The 25,239-nt window shown below is 33.7% G+C and overlaps 1 long non-coding RNA gene and 1 other non-coding gene across 2 annotated transcripts; both read right to left on the bottom strand.

The window, feature by feature from the left end:
• Nucleotides 1-4,703: 4,703 nt before the first annotated feature.
• Nucleotides 4,704-9,090, bottom strand: LOC138318130 (uncharacterized). The gene is made up of 2 exons (XR_011207840.1): nt 7,889-9,090; nt 4,704-7,224 (listed from the first exon to the last, which is right to left on the bottom strand). It is a non-coding gene; the product is annotated as an uncharacterized lncRNA (long non-coding RNA).
• A 12,798-nt stretch (nt 9,091-21,888) lies between these two features.
• On the bottom strand, nt 21,889-21,960 carry Trnae-uuc (transfer RNA glutamic acid (anticodon UUC)). The gene has a single exon. It is a non-coding gene; the product is annotated as a tRNA-Glu (tRNA).
• Nucleotides 21,961-25,239: the final 3,279 nt, after the last annotated feature.

Raw genomic sequence — 25,239 nt, 5'->3', positions numbered from 1 at the left:
TTCGGAGCGAGTATGATCCGAAGATCAACAAAGGCTAGTCTGACAGCTGTACCAGTAATATCTGATGTATTATACGTGCTATAAAACCCCAACATCTATATCACTATATAAATGTAGATAACACAATAATTTTGTCTGTATAAATTTAATTAATTCTAATAATAATATTGAATTTATAAATAATCTATATCCATAGGCATGATTCATTGTTTACATGATACACTTAATGCCAATATTCATTTCGCTTATTTGATATAAACCTACAATTATTTTCTGACGTTAACTGTTGTAGCGATAACACCAGAGACATTAGATTTGTATGGCGTGGGTTAGCAGATAATTATAAAATTAAAATTACATTATTTCATTGTTTATTCGCTTTCACTAGAACTATGCCTCTGGTACGGAGGTCAAGGTCTACGTGGTGCAGATGTCAAGCAGTAAAACGTAGCTGTGTTTTTGTTCTCCGACAACCAAGCCTTTCCTTTACTGTGATTGACCACGAAAATGTACTTGGTATAAAACTGAAGCAAAATATTTTATTAATGTACAGATATTCAGATATATCATCCTTTAACTTATTCAAATGGTTTGCAACAAAATAATTGTTGGTGTTCTGACTCACCTTATTGATGTCCTCCACTTTTTACATTTTAGATCTTGATAATCTGCTCATATTGTTTCTTTACTTACCATCGCAATAAAAATTTATCAGTGTTTCGTAAAATCACATAATTTTTAGTCTACTCATATCAAGACTGACATTTGATGGTCCGACCGTCGTTAATTTGTACCGATTATTTGATGCCTGTCTTTGTTTTGTAAAAAACCACTGCCTTATTTAACTGACGTGCTATCATCTGTCCATAGAAGTTCGAAAAGCAAAATTGAAAGTTACATATTTAAAGATGGACCGGAAGCTTTTGATTTATTTTTTTATCTTTTTATTATTATTATTTTTTTTTTCAGTTTTCCAATCTCAATTTAATTCAGTTTACACTGTCACGTAAAGCTTTCTTGAGCTTGACCTTAATAAGATATTACTATTAAATCATTATTGATAATCTTCCTAAATGCCATGGTCCAATTTCGATGGTCAAGCGCCAACACTACATGGCATGATGACATTGAAACTTTTAATAACTTGATATGAAGTAGTATACATACATATGATATTAATTAGAATACATTTTTTCGTATTTTTATTCCTCCCAATATCTGATATTTCATTATTACTTGATGTTTGTGTTGATCCATGACATAACTCATGGTCATTTACGATCGATATGTGCATTATAATTATCTTATCATAATAATCTATGGATCTTCACCAACATTGTTATGTTAAAGTTACATTAACAATATGCAATGATTTCGACAGGTGCACTATTCTATCTATATTATATAAATACTATTGTCATTTATAGTTTACTCTGACGCGTTCTATCAAATTCTCATTAGCTGTGAAATGAACCCAATGAGTTTATAATAAAGAGTTTTGACCCCTGTTCTGATTCTACAATTAGAGTTAATTGACTAGATTGATACACATACGATATGTTGATAAATCCAACACGTAGACATTTTATCTCTTACATCTACTATCGCATACTATATAGACGCTTCCCACTCTAGCTGTTTTCACATTAAGCATATGGCTCTCTTCGTCAAGGAAAGCAAGCCGTCAATCTGCCATGCTTTCTGTTTAAGTATTTTACTACAAAAGATGGGATAAACAGTACCTATAAGAGTAATTACAATATATTTTTTTCAGATTTTGAAACTAAAATGATAATATAGAACAATGCAAAGCGAACTTTTAACACAGATATACTTGTATATTAAGGCCATTTAGATCGGAGATGGAACGTAATTCAGATTTGAGTCACATATATAATCTCTTTCTCAATATTTCACAATTTAGATCTGAAACAGTGTTCCATTTTCAAAATAGGAGTGAACAAGTAGACAAAGACACATTCCATTTAGTGCTGTAATGAAAATCATTCAATTTATAGTATATGATAAGAAAATGTTGCCATTCATGTAGTATAATGACACATAAACACTATTTCCCACGTTGATCAAAAGATCTGTTAACCGCCTTAATTGTAGCATGAATTAAGGGGAGAAAAGCTGGCCGATTTCAATTACTTGTCTACAAATGATTTAGGCTAGGCATTATTTCAAATTAATTAAAAGCTCCATAATATCCGATAACTTTCCATAAAAGATGAAAATAGGGCAACATATTGACCGAATTTCCAAAAGATAGGAAATAGGTAACCTCTATATATCAATTCAATTAACCAAGGGTTAGATTTTAATATTGGATGTGTTTATTTTTTATATTCAATCTGCTAGAATATTTAAACAGCGCTGTTTAAAGATCGTTACAACTTTATTGCCAATTTACACGTATGTTGAAAGAAAAGTATAAGTAATTCAAAATGAAAACATGTGAACTTAAAATTCATCTTATATATAAATACACTTCATCTGACATGCAACTTTTACGGTTAACAAATCGCATTTAATTCATATGCAAAGTATTTGCTGGACTTAACGGACTTTGTAAAAAATTCAACATACGATATGACCTTTCATATCAACTTCGTATCAATCTACTAAAGTTCAGTCACCTTTTTTGTCAGATTTCAGTCAGATTTGAAGCTAGGTCTCCATTTATGTCAACTTTGTACTCGCATTATTCATTTATTCAAGAGTATATCCGTTGCTTCAAGAAGTTGATTTACACATGAATGAATTGTAAGTACCAGATACAATAATACTACCATTTATTCATCAGGGAGGTTACAAGCGGATGTGTAAACATATTAATGATGTTATCGATGTAAACATCTAAATTCGTCATGTGTCAAAATAAACTTTCACTCTTATTGATATGATAAAAAAATCATACCAAGGTTTATCGCACGTAGATTGTTTTTAAAATTTCAAAGCTCTTTTTAATTTTTTAACGAGTAAGTAACATATTTGAACGAGATCTACTATTTTAAATTTCAAATCTTTGTTGTGTCTGCTGTTCGTGCCAGGAATATGCTTATACAACATAAGTCCATATGTAAAACGTTAAAAGGGGTATCAAAGTAACCTCAGTTAATGTTAACGGCAGTATTTACAGCAATATATGCAAGTTATATCCATGTGCGTTTGCATGCAATAGTGTGATGTATTTCTTTATCAACGCCGGCACCATTCAAATATGTGACATTTCAGCGAGCATGTGTTGCCCCATTTAACGCTTAATTTATTCCTTAAAAGAAATCATTGCGTGATATTTAAACATTAGGCAATCGAAGACATGAAATGGATCGTAAAATATTAAGTGAGGTCCAGTTAAATGTTGTATAAGAATTAAATCAAAAATATCACATTTAGGTAATTATACTTGAGCTGTTCTGTCGGATTAGAAGCGTTGTATCTGATAGCCCTCGGTAAACAAACTTTAACAATTCCAATACATGGAGGCAATGAATAAAGTTTTGTTCGGTTTGATATTGTGTTGCAATTTTAAATCGTTCTGCACGCATACATCACCATGAAAATGGTGGGCAAGACCAGCTGTTGGTATTATAAAACGACGTCAGTTGAATACAATGTTGTCGACAGTGCAGTTTAAATGACTATTGTTATTACATAGTGTTTGAATGTCCTTTTGTAAACACAAATGATATACGTGACGTAGATATACATTATTTTCGATAGTAAACCAAATAAAGGACACATTGATATTTTGCAGGTAATTTTGTATTTATTTTGTGAAGTAGTTCGTGCGTAAAGTCAAAGAAGCTTTCATCTTTTGAAATTCGACTGTCATGTAATTTACAAGAATAATAAGTTGTGATTTTTATTTAACACATGCACTTTATAATACCGATGCACATTGACTAATGATATTAATAATAACATACACATACGTAATGTGCTTGGTTTTATTTACAGTACGTATCCAATACTTTCTCATGATTTCCATCATATTTGTAATATCAATTCCGTTTTTAAAGGAATGTTTTGATTGAAAATATATTTCATAGGTTTATGTGGTTGATCAATGGTAACGAACACTTCTTCGTTGTTTTGAAATGTTTATAGGCTAACACAATTAAACTAGTTTTACAGAAACGTACCTTTAATACGAGTTTTAACATGGGCGTTAATTCCATAGTTGTTAAACATGTCTATTTCAATTAAAGTCATTAAAGATGGTATTTTATCATCAATTGAAACCTCTGTCAATTTACAGCCTGACAGTAGCATGTGATTCTCACATAGGTGAGATTAAGTAGGACTCGTTTGGGAATGAGTAGGGTATGTATGCTGAAGTGTCTTATTTTGAAATAACGTCCAGTGATTTATTACCAATGTTACAGCTGTGACACGAGTTCGGTTTAGACTAGACAAATAACATACTATCTACAGGTAGATAAATAGATTTTCTTACTACGCCAACAGGTAAACATTGTCAGATAGGAATCGAAATCGCTGCCAATACATATTATATTTGTAATATACATCACAATGATATAAAGTAACAGGAATCGTTTTCTTAACGGGCGAACGATCATTGAAGGAAAGTGTTCTATTGAGATGGGTGTAGGGAAACATATTACGCTGAGAATGGCGTGAATGTGTGCTTTGTATCTAAACATACAGATATGAAATACAACCAACGACAAAAGCTGTGTGTACAGTCATTGGTTTATTCATAACTTTCCATAGTCAAATCCCTGTTAGTAAAATCAATAACATTGGCGATCGACTGTTTACAATATGACTTTAATTCATGTCTGTCCAATATTCCTTATTGAAATATTTATTCTAATAAGCAATATGAATACAATGTGAAAGAAAATTTAATCATTTCATAAAACATGTGGTATTTTATGCAAATATGGCAATGCACCACATAAAAATAGTTACAACACTAATTGAATACACCATTAACAAATTAGCACTTAAGTAATGACATCATAGATTAAATAATATATATATTGTAATTTTTCTTTTAGACCTTCTTTATCAATAATCATACTGAACACTCCTATTTTGAACTAAATAGAGAATGGCAAGACCATACATTATATCACACAATTATAAAAAGTGCCCCACATAACTACACCATATACGGTATTCTAATTTCCATTATTTCTCAGAATCATTGATTTATCATCCATTCAGTTTGCTAGAAAATGTGAATGAATTAGAGAAGTCATATAATTCACCTCATAGAAACGGAGTCTTGAGAGATCTGTGTACATTACAATTAAGTTATCAAAATCATCACAGAATTTTACCTTATACATTGGAAAATGTCTAAAATGTAAAAGGCAAGATCAAATGTAACAGAAGAGACTTAGAATTGCAAAGGTGTTTTCTTTTAACGTAAAGTAATTTCCCCCTGATTATTCATCATAAGCGTGTTGGAAAAAAAGGAATATTTGGGGTTTTATTAAGATACAAAATGTACGCAAAAAAAGGAAAAGAAATCGGCTAGATTTTTCACAATCTACAATACGTAAGCTGTAAACCAATTAACCATGTCATGTAAGAACTGTAAATATAAATAGCACCTAGTAAATCTAGCAATGGAATAACAGTGATAAAACATTATTTATTCATTTTTGGGTACGTCATTGATATTTCAGGCCTAAAGTATGTGCACAATAATACTTAATAGAAATCAAAATCAATGTATAACGTTTGTCTTTAATAATAAATGAGTTCCGTGAAATTGTCGTTTAGGATGGTTGTCTGGAACTATTGATCTATGTCATAATCTGACGTCATAGCCCAAACACATTGCAATGATTAATTGCCATGTTAGTACTTTCAATTACAAACGTGTTGATAATTAAAATGCAATATTAAATGATTATATACGTCAATTAAGATAGATTTCCTTTGTATCGAGTGTTAAGTGACGGAAATTGCACATTTTACACATATAAACACATCTGTGCTTATTATAAAAGCCACGTTAAAACAATATTAACCAACACATTACGGTCACGACAAATTGTAAGGTAGGGGTAGTCACAATACAGATGTGTTCAGTGCTACTCGAGACTGAACTATTAAAGTTTTTACGATATCACATCATGGCGGATGACTCGAGATTTATATTGCACCATAATCTCATATGTCTTACTATCTACTCAATAGATTTAAACGGCAACACATAGAAATAAAATCAAGACATCACAGAAGCTTCAAATCCTCTGTTGACTCACTCGCCTATAAGGAATAGGTGGTTATAAAACACATCGGTCAGTAATCATCTCAAGGTGTTTCAATCAAACCGACTGTGGCAATAGGATTCCTATATTTCATCTGTTATCTTTCATAACCATACAATGTGATTCGCTATTATGGCAAAAATTAGGCGTATTTGACCTATCACAATACAATTTGATCTGAAATTGTTTCGAATATTTGACAGAATTTTTGTCCCATTTCCGTCACATTTATCAAGACGAGTTCACGGCATCACTAAATTCCTTACTCGCGGGAAAATTGAGACTGGGAGGTAGTTGAAGGGAGGGTGAGGAGTATCTCCTTGGCCGATGTATGTGTTCCTCGGGATCATCCTCCCGGAAGGACACAGATTTCCTCGTAGTTGTGGTTGTTAATGGCAATCGGTAACAAAATTTGCTTGAATCTGGCAACTGCGTAAGCTTGTCATCCGCATGCGCTGATATATCCTCCAGAGACACGGAGGCATGTATCGCAGTCAGTCGTGCACAGGATTTAAGAATCGGTTTAAGTTCAGAGGGTGATGTAGATAGCCCTCGTTTTGGTGAAGATGTCACCTTTCCTAATGAGTATTTAGATTCTGAGGTTGATGCTTTGTCTTTCTTACTTACGGAATGACCGGTCCGTTTCTCTGACGACTTTGAGTCTGATATATCATTCAAGCTGTTTTTGTCTTTTTGACTTGATAACGTAAGTTTTCCTATCCCCAAAACACTTGAATCCATACTTGCCCTTCTCGCTCTGTTGGCTGTTGGTGTAGATTTTTTGTCTTTATCTTTCTCCCGCGAGTCCCATGTTGGAACACCTGTAGATATGGACTTCCTACGCTGAGTCTTGGCACGACCCGGCGTCGACACTATATCCATGCTCTTTACGTGTGGGTTTTTCATTGGAGTATTGTGCACAGGTGTCTATCCTCTTTGTTCACACTGTGGCACTGTAAGATACCTACGGATAAAGGAAGTCTGAACATCACACTACAGTTAAAACTCAAACATATCTATCCTGTTTTATATACAAGAAGAAATATCTACATCGAAAAGAGGAAGAGATTTTACTTTACACGTTTTCCAAAAATAAAGCTATACTACCTCGTTATTAACTGCAATGTGTGATATAGTATTACACATTAAGAATCCTAATTTACTTCTTAATTCTCTGTCATCTTTGTCTCCTTTAACAGTTTACTTTAAACATACAAATACAGAAATAAGACACCACTACTAATAATGTCTATTGACAAATTTCAACAGCAAGAGAGACTTCAATATCAAGTCTTAATAACCTGCTTAGTGACAGCTGGAAAAAGAGAATCGAATTGGTTCAATATGTCTAAGACAGCGTCCAAGGTACAGGTTATAAGTGCCGGTTTATTACAATCTTACGACCTTACCTTCGACTTTCTTAATTATCGTATTCCCAATGTTTAATGAGAACATATCAACTCCCCTGGGCCCGGCACTTTAGTTATCTCACGATCTAAGTACACATAACTTCTCCCGTTAGTCAATGAATGTGTATTCACTTCACAATTTAAATGTGGCCTACCTATTGTGTGGGCAACTTTGTAACCGCACGAAATTAATGAGAGGTAACAATTTAAAGTACTTACTTCCTGAAGAATAACCTTGTCGTTTAGAGCTCCAATGTGTTTTCGTTTATCCGGAATTCCTTTAATAATTGACAATAATCAATGTAGGTATGGCCCCTGTATTACTTCTGTATCAAGTCTGTTCTCACCTTTCGAACTTTTTTTTCTAATACGTCTCTTGTGATCTTTCTTTCAAAGATATGTTATGAGATGAAATTAATCTTATTCAAAACGTTTACCAATATGTAGTTTGAATGATATCATGGTTCAACACACCAAAAGGCATATAGTTTTCGGTCGTCTCACATCTCTTACTGGTGCCGTTCTCAGTGAATGTAACGCTGTCATACATCCAATTGACTTTAGTGTGATAGAATAAACATGCTCTTCACTTAAATGATCAGATAAGCATATATATACATTTATTTTGGTTCTGACAATATAGCGTTCACCATAATCCGTTCTGATTGGATGATATACGACTGGGTTGAATGCGTTTCCTCCAATCACTCTTGTCACTCGCTAACACAGAATCCTTTAGAGGCCAGAGAAACTCTTCCGCTTGCGTACACACGGCTAGTTATTCCCCAATGGAACACACATTGGATGAATACCGATTGAAAACACATGATTCTGGTCTATAGGCCAGAAGTTTTGACTGTGATTAATGTATACCATGAGGTTGTGCGTAAGTCAGTGTGGCGTTCAATGTGAACGTGCCTGAATTGACAGGTATCTTTACCTTTAGACACCTATAATAAAAGCCCAGGCTTCGATAAGCCTACAATACAAGTGTGATAACTGGTCTACTTGTTGTTGCTGCAATTTCACAATATCTTAAGTTTAGATTTGTGACCTTTTTGTCCACACACGGGACCGATATTTATATATATTCACCAGGTCGATTAAAACTTGATCTTTAAAATGTGGTTTACATATGTGATAAATCCCAATCAGAAGCAGACACCTCAAGTCGTCAAAAGTATTTCAAACACACCTGTACTATAAACAAAATGTTTCCTCCACAAATCCGCACAATCCGTTGACTTGTAGAGGGAAGGGTTCTATGTGAAACGTTCATACAGGTTTAGATACGGACAACGGAGATCGATTTCCTGCCGATTAATAACAGAATAACCAGCTTGCTATCCACTACTGATCGATAATACCTTGATAGTATAACGTACTTTAAGAGTAATCATATCTATCTAATTAATGCAAGGTTGACCGATATGTAGACAAAAGGTCAACTCGGGCGTATCGCGTAAACATTATAAGGAAGCATGCTGTCATCGAGACGAAATGTCCTTTTAGTGTTCTTTATACAGGACAAACACCATGGCAAAGCTTGTAAGACTTAGTAAAACATAGGTAACAATTTATGTATATATAGTAGTTAAAGAATACACTATGTATACTAATTTTAAAAATTACGATAAAGACACCACTAAACAAATCTTTAGGTAAAGTAATGAACAGGTGTGGTTTGAAATTAGTTTTAACTCAACAATATACATGAATGAACGACATCATCGTTATACAGAAAACCTTATTATAATGGTGCATGGTGATTTAAACAAAGCCATGTTTGGTAAATATTAATCTTTGACTTAACCATGCGTATAGGTGGACTAGGTTGTGATAACATATTCAGTGTATATTTAAAATGAATTGTGAAAAGAGTTGTTTAAAGAACTAGTCAAAGTGAGGAATGTCCAATAAAATGATGAAATATACAAGGAACGACACGGTGTGACTTCAACACCGGAGACCCGGGTTCGATTCCTGGTCAGAAATGTATATTTCCACGTCCTTCTATAGAAATATAAAGAGAAGACAATAAGGTAGTTCAAAATCAAAAGAAGCAACTTTACATTCAATTACCATGAATCGATTGCCATATTCATGGCATGTATGGAATGCATATTTTATTTTAGAATTGGTATGTATCGGTATGTATCAAATTATCGGACGGATTATAATTTAGCTAAGAAATATTAATAATCACTGTTCACAATAGCCTAACATGCGTGTAATATATTGAGCTTAAATCGCAGCAAATTAAATATTAATTAAAACTCTGCTTAATGAAATATAATTGATAGTTGTGATTGGTATATTTGATAGGCGACACAACAGCATTGAATACCGAACCCCGATATGTAGGAGAATAACAATACTTATCGGGGAATACCCATAGGACAGGCTAATATCAATTACCTGTACAGATACACCCCAATACACGTACCCGTAACTGATCAACGGAATTTTCTGCTGACTATTATCATGCAGTATGTATAATTGACGAACTCTAGACTTAAGGTGCTAAAATGAAGCCAGAGTTCGACAGACAGAGACCAAACACGACAAGTCAATCCCGGGTACTCCTAGGGGAGACACGACCAATGGCCAAGAGTGCCATAAAGATCAGCTTTGTTTGAACTGGGTGAATGAGATTGTTTACATTTGTCTATAAATAAAGTCCAGAAGAGCTATCCACTACGTATCGTCCCTAACTTGGATGTTTATGTGGACTGACGTTTACTACAGAATAAACAATATAATACACCCTTGTTTGCTTGGACCGGGGATCCGCGGACTAAATTATAAATAAAACTAATACGTATAACGTAAACAATCAAATTGTTAGATAATTTTGTGTTAAATTTATATGCTGCGGGAGGACTTTGTCTTTGAACCGGTTCAGTGTCAATTTAAAGTGAGGTCCTGGTGATGATTAAAACTATTGTGGACTTCAAAAATATTGGTCTGGTCCTTGCACATCGACACCATGGGAAATAAATAAAATATTTATAAGATGTTGCGGTTTTTTGTTTGTTTTTTTTTACAAATTCATGTATTTTAGATTTTTTGATCAAAATTGTGAAGACTAAAGAATCATATAATTTGCTCATCCATATTTACCCTTCATTCCAGCGTAATGAAATTTTAATACTGTAAATCAGCTAATATTAGCGTAATTCGCGAGAAATCAGAAATCACGAAAATTTAATCACCGCGAAAATGTTACAAAAACACTAACGGTAGAACCGAATGAGAAAATAAGCAAAAAGAAGTCACCGCAGAAGTTATTGAATATGATGACACGAAATTAAGTCTCCACAGAAGTTATTGGATATGGAGATACGAAAATAAGTCTCCACGAAAAAATATGACTGACAGTATCATAAGCAGCATGCATAGCGATCACCAACTTTAAAGAATTGCAAACACCATATAAATTTAATTTCACACGAGTCCCAATGTACCAAAACATCAAGTTGCTTGATGTACAACTTGTTTTTCGGCAAGTGTGATATGTGTTAATATTTCATATTTTATGAAGTTATTCGTTATGATCAGGTGAACAGACCTTTATCGTGCTGGGGTACGGTATTCTCCTTGAGCGCAACCGTCCGTACCTGCATATTGATAATGTTATAAGGTATTCACTTGGTCGACATATAGACTATTAGAACAGGTAAGTTGCGCTATAAGACGCCTTCCAACAATAAATAATTCCAAATTAACAGAAACTAATCTCACTCTCTTTACTGTAAGTTCAATAGCAATATATTTGAAAATTCATGTTATATATAACAAAATTCTTTTGGAAAATAAATTACGTAATTATGTAGACAATACTTAAATAAATGTGATTAGTCATTTGTCATGCAATTAAGTCTGCTTGTATATTGTTCGTGAAAAAAAAAGATATTTTGCATTGGCTAAACACATTTGTAATTTTACACTGATGCACCTTTCGGTGTTCATCTATAATTGATTACCAATTAATTTAACTGAACCATACATCAGTGCATCTATTGCATTATTATTTGCCTTCTGTTTTTTGCCTTTAGTATTCTGCATTTGCATAATAAAGAGTTGTCCGCTCTTGCGGGCATGCATAATATAATGATTGATACGTCATATTTTGTGAGCATTCTTCAGGGAAAGCGACATAATTTTTACTCACAAATTGATGACATAACAATTGATACCTACCAACAAGGGCAGATAACTCTGAGATATGCGAAAGACGGAATAACCTACCAAAGCTGATAACTGAATGCATGCCTAGACAAAATACATCATAATAAATCGAAGTAAGTTTAATTATACCAATACACTTTTAAGACTGATGTGACATAAGATTAAATGTATGGGATAACGTTATAAGCTCAGACAAAAATATAAAGTAAAATAATATCAAAGATGTATTTACAGAAATATCATGTTGGTTTTCGTTGATGTTTGAACACGTGATTCAAATCTTTTTAATTTATAATTATAATGTCACACATTATCGAACGTCAATATCAAAAGAATCCAAACTAGTGACTCTCAAACTATAAATGCGGGGCGCAACATCCATTTATGCCGGATATATATATATCTAAGATTATAAGTTATCATTAGTGCACACGTTTGTACACAAGATAAAAATATATCTGTCGATTTCCATGCAAATAAAAGTTCAGCCGAAGACCATCAGTTATTTTTGAAAACACTTATATTTCAAGTGAAAGTTATGTAAAACAAAAAAAGTGTATTAAAAATACAATAACAAAATATTGAAAGTTCTTGATTTCTGAATATTTCTGAATTATTTTCATGTATACAAGTTTTTGAATTGTTCTTAATTAACATATATGAATCTTAAAATCCTTGTCAAGTCATCTAGGAACCACACAGTTTTGTGGCGCAATATACTTAGCAAAGTGATTAAAAACATAAAGTGTTTCTTTGTTCATTATCCATATCCATTAAAAAAAACCCAGCTGGCTCGCGATAGAACATAACACAAATTCCACTTTGATCACCAGGTCCATGTTTATTGTGTATTTAATACATACAAATGCATGTCTAAAATTTACGGAAACTTTAATACAAGGTTTATCTTTGTGAAGAACTGCATAAGCCATAAAATTTCACAATAGCATACTGTCTTCATTTAAATTTAGTATGAGGTACGACGGGCACAGCCGCAGTAAAAGCATAAATCATGCTGACATACCAATTGACATCAACATGTAAGAATGCACAAGTCATCTGTATAAAAACCATGTATATATGACTCCACAGTCATAAATCGGTGGTGTAACCAGGTGCCATTTAAAAACATGTAGGTTTTTATTGCACCGTGTCAACAGGTAGGGTTTTATACTGGATATCAGTGGATAAAAGTCCTTAAGAGATCATTAAGTAGTTAGTAGAGACAAACGCAAGCTCTTACTGAAACTTTATGGCTCAGATTTATTTCAAGATTATGGAAAGGCGATTTATGAGAAGGAAAAAATGGCTAAGAAAATTCTATCGTTTTGAAATGATGATTTATAAGAATAAATATTATTTCCATAAATTGCTATTTTTATCAACATCGATAAGTAATATTTTACAAATTCTTTTTGAAATTTAAAACGATACCAAATTAATGTTTTTGCTTTATAATTGCTATTTCCAATATTGCCATTAGCATCCGTATTATTATAAAAAGGAACCGTCAGTAGAATTCGGTCATTTATGATGCACAATTATCATATTTGTACATTGTAATTTTTAAGTTATATTGTATTCAAATTGATAAAAAACATGCTTTTATGCGACTGCACCAATAACGTTTAAGCTTATCTGAACAGGATACAATACAATATGCTTATACTCCGATCATAGCTGACAAAAATCTTCTGTGAATTTACTTTACAGTGCTTTAGTTACTTTACAAGGTCATGAAAGTAACAAAAATTCTCGGAAAATTATCTTTTTCTGTGAAAGAAGTTATGAATATGTAGCAGTGAACATGGCTTTATAAATGCTTATAAAGGCTGAATATTGTTACGTTTTTATATATAACAGACAAAATCATACGGATATCAGAAACATCATGCAACCTCTGTCCTTCAATATTGGTGTTCTCACTAATTGGCGCTCATTTTTATTTTCCACAAATATTTTTTTTTATTTTACTGGCGTAAAAAATAATGAGCTGTGTGTTAATGAGTTATGTTAAACTACTAACGAGCTACTTTGTGTTGCAGGTCTGTAAAATAAATCCCAGAAATGTATACTTTCATAATGTAAGCTTAGAGCTACTTGATTAATTTGATATTAACACAACGCTCACCACTAATCAGGTAAAATAAAAATAAAAATAAAAGGTGTTTGCTGAAATTGAAAAATTCAACGCAAATACGTGTTAACAGATTAAAAAAAATACTGTCATTTCGTTACAGTATAAATAGTTTCGATTTTAATTTCCCTCATAATATAGTGATTTACAGACACTGGTCTGGTATGTTGTATACCTATAAACAGCCCCTGTATTATAAAATTCTAGATAAGTATGGCGTCATACTTTAATAATACAACTCCGCTCACATTCATTGATACCAAAGATCGACCTCTTGACAGTAGGGCGGAGCGCGTCCTTTGGCCGGATTGAACTGACTGGCTAAGATATAGAGACCTGCCATCTGAAATATACAGGGAAAAACACGAAAATGAATGTGAAAGGTCATACAATTGTGATCCGGGCATTATATCACTGAATCTGAAAAAACCCGTATTGATCAGAAGGTCGAAATGAAGCATGCCGATTTAGCAATGGTTTTCATCATATGTGTGTAATGCATACCGAAAAAGCATAATGAACTGGTGCGATACTAAAAGTACTTGTCATCAATGTAGAAAGTGATATAAGTGATTTGTTTGAAAGCGGGGGAAACAAAATGGAAGGAACATTATGAAAATAAAAAGACAAAAGAATTAGCTAAATAAGAATAAAAAGTCAAAACTGTTTATGGTTTTGAGTTTTAATGTGTTTGATTAATTTCAAGATGAATTCCGGTATTTGTATCATAAGCACAAGTAGCTTCTATTACAATAAAAAGTTTGATATTCTTACTAAGTAAGTTTGTATGTTTATTAGCTGGTACTTTTATTCAAGTTACCGTCATTATATTAGAGGTACATACCTTAGCCACTAGTATCACTTCCTAGACAACTTTAAATAATTCAATCAAATTAATTTTTCATAACGCGGGTCGTCTCTTGTTTACCAGCGTTGTCTTAATTTACGCGCAGTTGTTGACTATCACTACACCAAAACAGCAAAATGACATAGATTAACAAAGGGAATCTTGGATTTATTTCGAGTTGTAACTTCACCTTAGATCATAGATACAGATTTTCTATCCTTATATTTGTTATAGACAAACTTACATATTTGTTTCGGAAACGTAGTGAGCCCTTAACGGCCTTTAAGTGATTGAATTTTGACTAAAACGAGTCTTTTCCTGTATCTTGATATATTATTGGCTTTCCTTGAATATTTTATGCATGCAGGTGCACAACAAAACGAATACACCTATACAGGCAGTTAACAGGTATATGCAAGTGTATAATATTTATTATCTTGTGCATGCTGAGAAAAGATGTAATTTTTATATATGTCATTTAAAACAGGTGTCCACTTATGGTTCCAATTGTTTAAAGGCGTGTGACTGTCACCGACTTCTATTCTTTTGAGAGGGAGAGAGAAAGAAACCACTTATAGTTTGGATGATGTTATGATTTATGCTTATGCTTTAGACCACATTTCACATTTCCTTCCTTCAAGGGAAAATATTAAGAGATTTGGTAATCACTTGATTCTTTGACCGAAAATATGTGAAATCACAACATTTGAATCCAAACAAAGGTGTAACTTCTGATAGTGTGGAGTGTGGGATACTTAGAGCTATGTTAGGCCGAAGTATTTCTCAATGAATAAAATGTAGGTTTTCAATCGAGACGTGACGATATAGAGAAAATACTGCAAGGTCATGGTGTAATTATAAAAATTGTCATCTCGGAAAATATAAAACGAAACATAATAAATTGTATTATAAAGCTTGTGAGCATGGCTCGACTATCAGTAGAAAATTGTGACAAAATGTATATACTGTTGAATAATCTCGACATTGGAACTTATTTAAACTTTTAGGGACCAAGTACACGCATAAAAAATCATATTGTTATTCACTACGGCACACGATTCATGCATTCTTCGTTTTTTGAAAGATATCACTAAAGTACTTTAAGCGTCTTTATCCGTAACACTAACTATTGTCTGGCATTACAAGAACTGCTATAACAACAAAGATGACATGCAATTTTGTTTGCTTTTGAAAATTCAGTTGGAGTGATTTGTGGAGTAAAAATCGCTTTTTGTCTGGATATAGAGTATAACTTGATAAACTTCATTTTGTAGCAACTTTTTAAGCACTCAGAGTGAGAATATAGACATCATTAAAATGTTATTGACTGATATTGACTGTCATAAAAACCAACCAAACAAACAAAACAGCGAAAAACAAATACAACACAAATACAAATATCTTCACACGCCTCCTTATCCCTTTTATCCTTTTTATTATTTTTTTGGTATCATTTCAGAGTCATTTTCTCCTGTTAGTATACTTTTTACCTTCAATTTTAGGTCTCCTTCATCGCTAGCGTTCGATGTTAATTAATTATATTATTACAGGGTTAAATATATTATTAAATAGATATCAACTCTGTTTCCAGGTAAAATTGATATATTCATGGAGTAGAAGTGAAACCGGACAAGAAATTTTGATAAACACGTACATGTATATAGTGGACATTGAACGATCAGCTCACTGTAGTCTGGTTAAAATATGTTAGCATTTGAACTGGGGTACAGCGTGCATAAAGGTCACCAGAGCGTGAATATGGCGATTGACAGGGTGTTGTCGGATCCTGTATGAAACAGAGTGAGAATGAGGATATTTAGTTTAATCAGAATGGTTTATCCGCGGGACACAGTCCTATCCTGTACCACTAATGTAATAACAGCTAGTGTCGGACCCTGTCGTGTTGCTGCAACCCAACTTATTTCCGCGTGCGACTAAATTCGCGTAGATCATCGGCGATAGGAATTCGCGAAAATCAAACGCCGCAAAGACATTTCAACTACAAGAACAATAACGTTTTAAAATGTTCAGCGCTGTACTCTATAACACTGATCAAGTCCCCTGTTGTACTTTATAACACTGATCAAGTCCCCTGTTGTACTATATAACACTGATCAATTCTCCTGTTGTACTATATAACACTGATCAAGTCCCCTGCTGTACTCTATAACACTGATCAAGTCCCCTGTTGTACTTTATAACACTGATCAAGTCCCCTGTTGTACTATATAACACTGATCAAGTCCCCTGTTGTACTATATAACACTGATCAAGTCCCCTGTTGTACTATATAACACTGATCAAGTCCCCTGTTGTACTTTATAACACTGATCAAGTCCCCTGTTGTACTTTATAACACTGATCAAGTCCCCTGTTGTACTTTATAACACTGATCAAGTCCCCTGTTGTACTCTATAACACTGATCAAGTCCCCTGTTGTACTCTATAACACTGATCAAGTCCCCTGTTGTACTTTATAACACTGATCAAGTCCCCTGTTGTACTTTATAACACTGATCAAGTCCCCTGTTGTACTCTATAACACTGATCAAGTCCCCTGCCTGTTATACTTTATAACACTGATCAAGTCCCCTGCTGTACTTTATATAACACTGATCAAGTCCCCTGTTGTACTTTATAACACTGATCAAGTCCCCTGTTGTACTTTATAACACTGATCAAGTCCCCTGTTGTACTTTATAACACTGATCAAGTCCCCTGTTGTACTTTATAACACTGATCAAGTCCCCTGTTGTACTTTATAACACTGATCAAGTCCCCTGTTGTACTTTATAACACTGATCAAGTCCCCTGTTGTACTTTATAACACTGATCAAGTCCCCTGTTGTACTTTTATAACACTGATCAAGTCCCCTGTTGTACTTTATAACACTGATCAAGTCCCCTGACTGTTGTACTTTATAACACTGATCAAGTCCCCTGTTGTACTTTATAACACTGATCAAGTCCCCTGTTGTACTTTATAACACTGATCAAGTCCCCTGTTGTACTTTATAACACTGATCAAGTCCCCTGTTGTACTTTATAACACTGATCAAGTCCCCTGACTGTTGTACTTTATAACACTGATCAAGTCCCCTGTTGTACTTTATAACACTGATCAAGTCCCCTGTTGTACTTTATAACACTGATCAAGTCCCTGTTGTACTTATAACACTGATCAAGTCCCCTGTTGTACTTTATAACACTGATCAAGTCCCTGTGTACTTATAAACTGATCAAGTCCCCTGTGTACTTATAACACTGATCAAGTCCCCTGTTGTACTTATAACACTGATCAAGTCCCCTGTTGTACTTTATAACACTGATCAAGTCCCCTGTTGTACTTATAACACTGATCAAGTCCCTGTTGTACTTATAACACTGATCAAGTCCCCTGTTGTACTTTATAACACTGATCAAGTCCCCTGTTGTACTTTATAACACTGATCAAGTCCCCTGACTGTTGTACTTTATAACACTGATCAAGTCCCCTGTTGTCTTTATAACACTGATCAAGTCCCCTGTTGTACTTTATAACACTGATCAAGTCCCCTGTTGTACTTTATAACACTGATCAAGTCCCCTGTTGTACTTTATAACACTGATCAAGTCCCCTGTTGTACTTTATAACACTGATCAAGTCCCCTGTTGTACTTTATAACACTGATCAAGTCCCCTGTTGTACTTTATAACACTGATCAAGTCCCCTGTTGTACTTTATAACACTGATCAAGTCCCCTGTTGTACTTATAAACACTGATCAAGTCCCCTGACTGTTGTACTTTATAACACTGATCAAGTCCCCTGTTGTACTTTATAACACTGATCAAGTCCCCTGTTGTACTCTATAACACTGATCAAGTCCCCTGTTGTACTTATATAACACTGATCAAGTCCCCTGTTGTACTTTATAACACTGATCAAGTCCCCTGTTGTACTTTATAACACTGATCAAGTCCCCTGTGTATATAACACTGACAAGTCCCTGTGTACTTTATAACACTGATCAAGTCCCTGTTGTACTTTATAACACTGATCAAGTCCCCTGTTGTACTCTATAACACTGATCAAGTCCCCTGTTGTACTTTATAACACTGATCAAGTCCCCTGTTGTACTTTATAACACTGATCAAGTCCCCTGTTGTACTTATAACACTGATAAAGTCCCCTGTTGTACTTTTAACACTGATCAAGTCCCCTGTTGTACTTTATAACACTGATCAAGTCCCCTGTTGTACTTTATAACACTGATCAAGTCCCCTGTTGTACTCTATAACACTGATCAAGTCCCCTGTTGTACTTTATAACACTGATCAAGTCCCCTGTTGTACTCTATAACACTGATCAATTCCCCTGTTGTACTTTATAAAACTGATCAAGTCCCCTGACTGTTGTACTCTATAACACTGATCAAGTCCCCTGTTGTACTTTATAACACTGATCAAGTCCCCTGACTGTTGTACTCTATAACACTGATCAAGTCCCCTGCTGTACTTTATAACACTGATCAAGTCCCCTGTTGTACTTTATAACACTGATCAAGTCCCCTGTTGTACTTTATAACACTGATCAAGTCCCCTGACTGTTGTACTTTATAACACTGATCAAGTCCCCTGTTGTACTCTATAACACTGATCAAGTCCCCTGTTGTACTTTATAACACTGATCAAGTCCCCTGTTGTACTTTATAACACTGATCAAGTCCCCTGTTGTACTCTATAACACTGATCAAGTCCCCTGTTGTACTTTATAACACTGATCAAGTCCCCTGTTGTACTTTATAACACTGATCAAGTCCCCTGTCTGTTGTACTTTCTCCGTCTCTCATGGGGTATTCATTGTCATTGTATATTGACTGATTGGTCGCCAATAATACACGTATGAACAGCAATATAAAAGTCAATCTAAATCCAGTGTACAATTAAAATCACTAGCTCCATATAGATGTTACCTTTGAGACACACCTTTTCGAACAAAGGCCGCCATACAGTAACTCTACAGGCACGATTGGATTTCTATTATTGAAAATCAAATCAATTTCTGTATCAAGCCGTTCTACGTTACGTATTAAATATTTCTAGTTCTGCTTGAAAATGATGAAATTTTGAAATACCGAGAAATCAATTTTATCCAAAAAGTTTATCTCCTGCAAAGATCTTGACTTTATTTGACCTTTGTGTAAGATTAATAGTCACAACAATTATTAATTCTATATTATATGAACAAAAGCATATATTTGTTTTGAAGGAAAATCATTAAATTTTGTGAAATATTACCTTTATGAGATTTTAATTACATATTTTGTGATATTAAATCAATCTGACACTACTTATACGTATAAAAAAACGCGTATATCCATATTTTCCAGGTTTGATATATTACGGCAGAGCTTATATTGTTCGATACAGACAGGATTATTACGTTTGCAATTGTCAACACGATAAAGACTTATCTTCCGAGAATGTTCCTGACGCGTGTCACCCGAGACAAACTTTAATTTAAAGTACATGAGAAGGATTAAAAAACGTTTTAACTATTGTATTGATTGGCAATCGACTAAGTCAAATAAGATGTTAGCCCCACCATCTACTTCTTGATTTATAATGGTATTATAAAGTTATATGTGCTGTACTTTTTCATACTCTCGAATCAAGATGTCCAGATTTTAATATGCTATTCATCGCCAAATCTTACAAGAATTACAATACCTACAATGTAAAGATTTCTATTTTACAAGTACAGATAAGAGCTGGAAATGATTTTTGACAATACTACCAAAATTCAGTATATTTACATCTACGGTGCAGTGAAATGAGTACATATCAAGGAGCCAAGTTAAAAACTAAGACTTAAACAGTACAAAATGTCTGTGTTGTAACTAGTGTTTGTGGGGCATCATATACCTTTGTCTGTCCATTTGAATGATTTCCACAAATTACTGAAGAAAAAATAGCATGCGAAAATTTTCGCCCAGTTATGGTACACATAGCTTTTGATACTCGGGGTATTATATTAGATATGATCTTTATTATTTTGCCCTATCCTTACTGTAATTTTACGAAAGTAAATATGCTGCATATTTGTGATTCTCCTATGAAAGGTTTCATGCATCCTATAACACAAAACAATAGTAACAGACAAAAACTTACCAAAAGGACGTGATCAAGTTATGATGAGATACACACTTGATTTGAGGAATTCTACAAGCGTAATTACGAAAAAATCTTAATTAAGGATTTCTCAGATTGAGGAAATATTAAAGTGAGGTTTCTGTATACAGACAGACCTGGCTCCGATTTCTCCAAATAAGCTTAAGTCAAAAACAAACTTAAGTCACAAATTTTACCAAAAGTTACATAAGAGGAAAAACTTGAGTTTTGACTTAAGTCCGCACTTTTGGTTTTTAGAAATCGGGGCCTGGTCCTGTTTTATAATGCAAATTTAAATTATGTTCCAGGATATTAAGATCAGGAGATTTATATTAGAATAAATAACGATGATGTCTATAAATGTGAATAGTATTGTCTCACGATTGTCTCGCCTTCGGTTCGGGCACTATTTCATCCCTCGACAATACTATGTGGTGCCTTCTCCATCAGGCCATCATAGATAACGATATTAGGATACGGCACCTTCGCCTACCAAGCGATACCTAGTAAAGGAGTGTAATGTATTGTATTACCTTGACATGTGAAGATGGGATACGGTGGTTTCTCGATATAAATGGAGCAAGAAACAATTAATTTCCATCAGTTTTGGCCATAGTTAATGGATTTTTTGTTTGATAATTTAGTTTTCCATTCTTGAAGACAAACATGATCATGACAACCAACAAAAATGTAAGTAATGCTAAAAATGTTTTATGAGGTATGGTAAGAAGAATGTAAGGAATATAGGAGGATTATTTGAATCTTTTTAAACAAATTTCATTTCATGCAAATTTTTAATTCTATTCATAATTAGATGTTTAAAGTTAAGAAATGGAAAAAAATAACAAATATAATTCCGAACAAAAAAAATAAAACAAATAAAAAATAAATGTTCCGATGCCGGGAATTGAACCCGGGCCGTCTGGGTGAAAACCAGAAATCCTAACCACTAGACCACATCGGACTCGTTACATAATCTAGGAAACAAATTATCCAGTTTGATGTTACGAATTTTGTCTCGTACTGACGCCATATCATTGTTGGTATCATCGAAATATGAAGTAACGTTTCTTCATAGAATTAGTTCAATATGTCTACAATGTCAAATAAGAGAATTGTATTTTACTTTTTTGGACTTACAGTAGTCTATACTACGTTAGTATACGAAGGGAGGTAACTCTTATTCTCGCTCCACAATACACGTGTATGATGAGTAACCGTTGCTCTATAACATGAATGTTAATGCATGATATGGCTGGGTTACCAAGGATGTTTATTTGTAAATTTTTATTACAAATAATAAATATTTTTAAATTTATTTCTAGTATCATGACGCACTTAAATTAAGTTATTATCAATGCTCCTTTATTTCTCGTTTTTGTACTGTAAATTAAGGACAAGTTTAACGAAGAGTTATTTCCCTTAGGTTATGTATTTGATTGACGTTTGAAGTATGGTGGCATATTGCTGCCATCACTTAATATTTAGCGAGACATTTATCCCGTCAATATTAATATGCCATCACATATAATAAAATTTTAACAAGTTAGATCACGACGAGATAATCATAATATAACTATTCAGGAAAACCATGTTCAGCATCAACAGGCACAATGTCATTTTAACAAGGACAAGGATGATACTGTATACATGGAGCTATGTGGGCGGATTATTGCTTGGATTTCTATTAACTTGTGTTGAAATACATCTAAATGACCGCTTGGAGGAGTTGACATGTTTCTTGCTAAAATCAAGACCAATTTAGTTGAGCGCACGTGTATCGATTAACGCGCTTTACATAGAGGTCGGTGGGTCCACGGTGGGGAATCACGTGGTCTGTAGTTGGTGTGTTACACGAATCAAAATGGCGGCCGCCAGCAGTTTTGCCAGAAAAGGAGGTAAATCATTGAAAATACCCTTGATATCGGCATTTTATAGTGACGAGCATACGCTATACATAATTCTAGACAAACCGATACCTTAGTTGTGTTGCAACGCTCTGTTCTTTTCTGTAACATTCTGACCAAAGTTTTGAATCGGAACGATTTTGCTCGGAGTAGAATTGGTAGTATACACGAACATACATGCTTTTCGTACGTTTTCTGTGTTTAGACGGGGCCATTCGCTGTAAATGTGATACTCTCCGACGAGATTAACCTAATAAGTAATGCACAAGCAGGTTTCAGAAAAGGGCATTCAACACTTGATAATATATTTATTCTACATGCATTGATATCGATTTATTTATCCTCGGGAAGAAAATTGTATTGTGCATTAATTGACTTCCGCAAAGTTTTTGATTCAGTTTGACGAATTGATTTCTCGAGAAAATTATTCAGGTAAAATTTTCAAAGTCTTGTTTTATATGTATTCAAATACTAAATCGTGTGTTAGAAATGGTAATGGAGTAACACCAATGTTCACATGTAATATCGTATTCAAACAAGGATAAAATTGCTCACCATTTTATGTTTGCATTGTATCTTATGATCTGGAAGAATTTTTAGCTTCGAAAAACGTTGACTGTTTATCAAAACTACACGAACTGTGCTGGGATACAATTGGAATTTATGTAAAAATGTTTGTTATTTTATATGCTGACGATAAAGTCCTAATGTCGGAAACTCCTGAAGGTTTGCAGCTTATGGTCGATAAGTTCCAAGAGTATTGTGAAAATTGGAAATTAACAGTGAATACACATAAAACTAAACTAGTTCTCATAGCCCCATATTTCGCATGAGTATAATTAAATAGGATTGACTAGTGTATCAAATAATTTAAATTTCAAGTCAATTGGTAAGTCAATATTTCTTATTTTACGATACACAACATAAAGTGCCTTTAGGGCCTGTTCAGACAGTCGATTTTTTGCTGCAGTAAAGTTGCCATTGTAATTAAACAAAATACCTAAACAGGAAAATGTGTCTTGTATCTCAAGCTCCTTATTATATAATGTGAACCTATTTTCATTGTTATGTTATGTTTTTACTAGTTTAGTTTTATGTGTATTCACTGTTAATTTCCAATTTTTACAATACTCTTAGAACTTATCAAGCATAAGCTGCAAACCTTCAGGAGTTTCCGACATTAGGACTTTATCGTCAGCATATTTCAATGAATAAAATTGAATTGCAGTTAAGGTCACATGGGTAAATAACAAAAACTTCAGGTTATAAAGACCTGATATTGGACCTGTAGCATACTGAGATAAAGGGCTACCAAGTTAATTAATATGAACGAACTTGACCGTAATTCCTGGCAATGTCTAGCATACGTACATTCGTATGAAGTATCATAAACCAGTCATCTATGACATTTTCTTTAAATTCACTTCATGATATGATTCTTCGATTTAAAATCAAATATTGATAAAAAAGAGAATATTTGACGTTATGAAATTAAGAAGTAGACTGTATGTTGTTGTTTTTACTTGTCCTTTTTATATAAGGGATGGTATTAGGGTGCCAGATCTATAACCAGATCACCTGGAAACGCCCGAATACAATCGCATACACATGTTCTTAACAGGCAAAAGAAATGTTGAGAACTTTTTCTCTGCTTGAATACCTTCGGTTCCACTTAAATAGAGTTTTACAATGAATAGCAAAACAATCTGATGGTAACAAATGCGTAGTATCAGCGTAGATTTGGTTTAAATCTTGATGAGAGGGGGCGGACATACATCTACTACTGCTAGTTACTGTCGGTCAGCGAATTCGAATCCCACTTGGAGCAGCATAATAACCATAGCTTGGATTAGTTTCCCCTGGTATTACGACATTCGGTATTTACCAATAACTCTTCAAATCTGTGTTTAGCGAGTTCGATACCAACTAAGATACAGCGTCACTGCATCCTGTCAAATGGTCGGTGATTTTATATCCTGCTATCGCTAGTTTCCTCTATCACAGTTCTACAGTTACTACTTTTAATTTATGCAAAATAATTTGCAACTTAAACTTACACACATGTTAGTATCTTGATTAATGTGCTTAATTCTTGTAATGTTCTCATTCTGGCATGTCAAATTTTGGTACAAATTCTATTTGAATTCGTTGACACATTGACTAACCAGTACGCAACAATATTTTGTCATAATGTAAATACTAATAACAAATTCATTAGCACAATAGATTAATAATATGCCATCGTGGATAGCAAAATCAAATAATGACTTCAATTTAAACCAAAATGCTTTAACCAGTATCCAAATACTCCTAATTTTCTTTGTTGTTTTTCTCAC

This window comes from Argopecten irradians, chromosome 3 (genome assembly GCF_041381155.1).
Source record: "Argopecten irradians isolate NY chromosome 3, Ai_NY, whole genome shotgun sequence".
Taxonomy (NCBI): domain Eukaryota; kingdom Metazoa; phylum Mollusca; class Bivalvia; order Pectinida; family Pectinidae; genus Argopecten; species Argopecten irradians.
Note: the sequence above shows the minus strand (reverse complement) of the source record. Positions and strands in the feature narration are given on the sequence as shown.